The sequence below is a fragment of the Pteropus vampyrus genome, unplaced genomic scaffold (assembly GCF_000151845.1).
Source record: "Pteropus vampyrus isolate Shadow unplaced genomic scaffold, Pvam_2.0 Scaffold34, whole genome shotgun sequence".
In the NCBI taxonomy this organism is placed as follows: domain Eukaryota; kingdom Metazoa; phylum Chordata; class Mammalia; order Chiroptera; family Pteropodidae; genus Pteropus; species Pteropus vampyrus.
Genome location: NW_011888815.1, coordinates 4,819,180 through 4,824,301, shown reverse-complemented (window position 1 = coordinate 4,824,301; position 5,122 = coordinate 4,819,180). Strand labels below are relative to the sequence as shown.

Below are 5,122 nucleotides of genomic sequence, written 5' to 3'. Positions count from 1 at the left end.
GTGACGAGATGGCCGGTGACAAGCCACCGGCTCGTGACAAGCTCAGGTAAAGGGGAAGAAACAGACTCCGGGAGGCAGCGACGTGGTTCTTTCCGTCTAGAAAGTCTCACTTTCTCCCTCTTTTCTCTCGCTCCTGATGAGCGCCACACGGAACAAACATAACTTTTGCTTCCATTTGCCAGCAAGAAGACAAGGGAAAAATAGTATAGTTATGCAACCCATAGAAACGTTAGCCATTATGGGCTCTCCGCAAATTGATCACCTTAACTCATAGAACCCGAGGTCATACTGCATGTTCTGAAAATTATAATTTGCGTTCGAAGGTGTCGTTTTGCTAGGTCTTATTTCTTTATCTAAATAGGCCATCCCGTTGAGTTCCTCTACTACTTATTCAGGCAGATGTTTAACTGTTTTTGCCTCACCATCTTGAAGGCATGGACTCTGTATATTTTTTAAAAATATGCTTCTAAGCCTTATCCTTCTGTTTGATGTTAACATAGCTGCAAATAAATAAAGCTTTTAAAAATCATCAAGACTTAAAGGCAAAGGGTATCAGGGAAATAAATATTTGAAATGTACTTTGACAGTATCTCTAATATACAAAACTTATAATTAAATCGAAACATTAAAATTTCACTAAGACTTCAAAGATGAACTTTTTGGTAAGTAGTTAATAAAAATGGTTTTGTTCTACCTTACTAGTGAATTTTAAACATTAACAATAATTAGCAAAATATTTTTAAAATATGAAGATTCCCCTGTTGCTGAGTGTTTTACGAAGAGGCTATTGTAGATACGAAAATTAATATGATGATCTTCTTGAAAAGCCATTCGTCAATATGAACAAATGTCTTTAAAATGTTTCTACAAAGTTAGTTCACTTATTGGAATCTTGACCAAGGAAATAGTATTAATTGTGAAAAAATGTTTTATGTGCAGGATGCTCACTTCTGTGCTATATAAATTGTGAAAAATTAAAAACATAGGCAATCTTAAATAAGAGGTTTAATAAGTTATGGTATGGTCATTAAATGACGATCCATAACATGATCGAAGCTTTCAATGGATTCTGAGTTAAAAAAACAATTATACCTGATTATATGTGCTACACAGGAGTAAGTGAGAGGAGATTAAAGAGGGCATCCAGTGATAACATTTTTGTTCGTACTGGTTAGTTTCTGTCCAGTTTGTTACCTTAACTTTTTTGAAAAAGAAACATTTACAAAAAAAAATTTATATCAGCACACATAGATAGATTTTCCTTGGAGCTATCATAGAGTATAAGGAGAAGCATGATGGTGTTTAGAATACAATGCATCATCCAGCATATTGCCTTTATCTACATTTAAAAAAAAAAACTACAAGGACAGTTCATCAAACAATACTACAGTTTCTTTTGGAGAATGCACGAGTTGAAATTAAAAAAAAAAAACAGGGAAAAAAAAAAAAGAACCAAAAAACTTACCTTCTACCCTCTCGCCTGTCTTCGCTTTGAATTTCCTTGAGTATACTTTGTTTTTCAAGAAGTCTCTCATCAGGCGAAGGGATGCAGTGAGATGTCATTGGTTACTTACTAGGAGTGAACACTGAAAACACTGTGCTCTGATGCATTGTGGGGCCTTTCAACAGGCTCTGAGGTGACCGCCTGTAGATCTCCTCACCCGTCGTATGTCATATGTAACAAAAACCCAGTACCCAGTCACCAAGAAATCTATCAGTGTTGTAAAGAACTCAACAACAATGGCACTCTGCTTTGTGTCACCTAAAACCAATATTTCTACAAGAAAAAAAAAAAACTTTTTCTAATCCTTTCTACTTCTCTTTCTCTCTTCTCCCTTTGCTCTTATAATATTTTCTCTCTCTCTCTCTCTCTCTCTCTCTCTCTCTCTCACACACACACACACACACACACACACACACACACACACACACACACAGGCTTCCACAGGGAAGGATTTGGGGATGTGGGGATTTGGGGTTATAAAAATATCAGCGTAGTCTACAGCCATGCCACCCTGAACAAGTTGGATCATGTCTGATCTCGGAAGCTAAGCAGAGTCGGGCCTGGTTAGTACTTGGATGGGAGACTACCTAGGAAGACCAGGTGCTGTAGGCATAAAAAAATAAAATAAATAAAATAAGGGATTGTAATCTGATAAGGTCCTTGCAATCTGTGAGGTCAACCAAGTGTTGCCTCGTCTAAAACAAAAAGTATCAGCGTGCAGAAGATCTTCCCTACTTACCACTGCAGGCTGTGTTGACATACAAGGTACCCCAAGCATCTATTCATTCTGGAATCTTCTGCAGAGAAGAGAGTCACGTGGCTGAGTCCTTTGCATTCGGCTGCACGTCACTATTATATCTGGAGTGACTTTTCACTCTTAAAGTCATAACCATCTGTTAGTTCCCTTACGGTCCTGCTCAGTTTCCTTTTAATTCTCTTGCTTATAGCTTTGGAAAAAATAGCTAGTAACTGTGGAGAACGTGAGTCCAAGAGAGGCTCTAGACTTAATTCAATGACACAAGCTTATGTCACCTTGCCCTTTTTGTATGTTACAATTATGGCAGTGGACGGGTTAGAAGGCTACGTAATGTTTGAAAAAATAATGTTAGCATGCCGATGATAAGGTTTGAATTGGGTTTTGAATATGCACTTTGGCGTGTGCCTTGATCATGTTTCAGATTTTTTTTGGGGGGGTGGAGAAGAATCTAGGACATAGTGTAAAGATATATTTTATCTCAAATGATACACTAAATCCTTTGGTTCTGAAGCTGTTCCATATTACAGCGTCCCTCATCAGCTGCCTGTTCTGCCCCAAGCGGTCCCCACAGAGGGAGGAAGGGACATCCTGGGGACATCACAGGCCTTCACTCTATCCTTGCCTTCTACTCAAGGCCATTCATTAAGGGGGAAGCTTACTCAACTCTTCACCAACTGTAATACTAAATCTTACTATTTCCTACTCTTAAATCCATATGTTTTGAATGGGTTTTTAGCTTTTAATCTGAGTATCCTGGGTTTACCTCCTGATTCCATCTGTTATTGATTATATGTTTGTTCTACGTAACATTAAGAACTAAATTACATGATACATATGAGCCTAACTCATAGAGTATGTTCGGTAAATTTTAATTTCAACTTCCCCTAATTATTATTGTTATGGTGACTTTTAGTATTTTATGAATACTGTATGAGATTAAAACTTCAGCGATTATAAATTATTTTAACAGATATATTTATATCATAGCTTTAAAACAATTTTAAAAAGGAAACGAAGATTATGTTATTTCTATTATATAGATGAAGAGCGAACTACTAAGTGTTGAGCTTTATGCAAGGCCCCACAACTAGTAAGTGACCATGTTGAAATAAAATGTGTTTGCTTCTTATATCCGGAATTTAAGCCAGGTTGACCCTCAAGCTCTTCTTGTCACGATATTCCTGCTTGGGATTCGGCAGCTATATTATCTTTCTCATTGTATTAACTTGATTGATTGAGAGGTCAGCTATGTACTCTATTAGTTTGGGCAGAGTCCAAAACTAATAAATATAACCAATGAATTTGTCCCCTGTGGGAAATGACACATTCATGGAAATCTTAACTATTGATAAATATAATCCCAACTCATTTTTAGTGATAAACAATATGATTCAAAATTTCCCCCATTACTGAAGTGGTAATTTGCACTAAAGCCACCTCTGTGCGTGTTACGTACTGTTGAGTCAGCCCTGATTCTTGGCAACCTCATGAATGAGTGATGTCCACAATATCTGGTCCTCAAGAGCCCTATTCTGTTCTTATAGATTCATGTGTCTTTTATCTAATCACCTAGAAAAATATCTGAAGGCTACAATAAAGAGGCTATCTCTTATTAAGTAATCTCAAGGAATATTAAATCTCTCGTCAGGTCAATGTGGAAATTTTTCATGTCCAATAGATAAATTTCACAAAGTCCTCTCTATATAGCGAGTACTCCAAAAGCAAAGATAAATTTGCTTTTCCTCCATTGCAAAAGCAACACCAAACTATTTTGAATTCTATAATAATAGTTACACAAACTCATTTGAAATCTATGTTAAACTATAAAATTAAGGACGAATCGATCAATACTTCTTAGCTCTTAGTTGAACGAATAAATCTCCCTTTAAATTGTGAGGAAAAGTACAACTTTTTTATTGTTATTTTAAGAAGCACAAAAGAAAAAGTATCGAAGAAGAATAGCAAACAATTTCTATATTTAGACAAAAGAAAGAAAACAGAAGAAGAAAAGAGAGGAAGTCACGTAGCTATTCAAAGGTTATACTAATATAAAGCCAATTATTATGCACTAAAAAGCTTTGGTCTTCTAGAAAAAGTTTTGTTAGCTGGCCATGAATATTGTCATTCTCTCTGTAAGGTCAAAATTCTTAATGATACACCCTCAACTTAACCCTTCTAGGTTTAGTTATTTAATTTATTTTAATTGGTAAATTTATGCTTAGCCGAGCAGTGCTATGGAATTGATTAATAAATTACATTTGACTGCCAGTGTTCTAGGATTCCCTAGTAGTAATATTTGAAGCAGAGTTGACAGTAATTAAATAATTTCATCACAAGTAACAATTGAATATATTCAACCAAATGGATCATTTCTGTGACATATCGAAAATCCTATTCTTATAGTATTACATTGATTGATGGATGGGTGAAGAGGACAAGCAGACTTTTTTTTAAAGAAAGTGTAGATGAAGATGGTTCTTCCTATTGTAAAGATATTAAAATAAAACTTTTTTTTTTTTTTTTTTTTTACAATTGGAAAACTCTGCTATCAGTTTGATTCCTCTGAAGCCAATAGTGTTCATTTGGAATACTGGCAATAAAATATATTTTGGGGGCATGCATAATAAATAAAAGGCTCATTAAAATTAAGAGTTGTATTTTTTCACATTGGAAAGCATCTTACAATCGAGGTTTTGTCATAACTTAATGGGGAGCGTTTTTTCTTAGTCGCATGTAAAATAACTGTACCCTAAAATAGATGACTTGTTAGACTTAATAAAATATGGTGTGTTTGACATTATTTCTACTTTCAAAAAGTCACGTTAAGATGTTCTCCCTAGACTGATTATCTTAATATCTAG

The 5,122-nt window shown here is 35.3% G+C and overlaps 1 pseudogene; it reads left to right on the top strand.

Moving 5' to 3' along the window:
* Positions 1 to 1,997: 1,997 nt before the first annotated feature.
* Positions 1,998 to 2,116, top strand: LOC111738071 (annotated as a pseudogene).
* Positions 2,117 to 5,122: the final 3,006 nt, after the last annotated feature.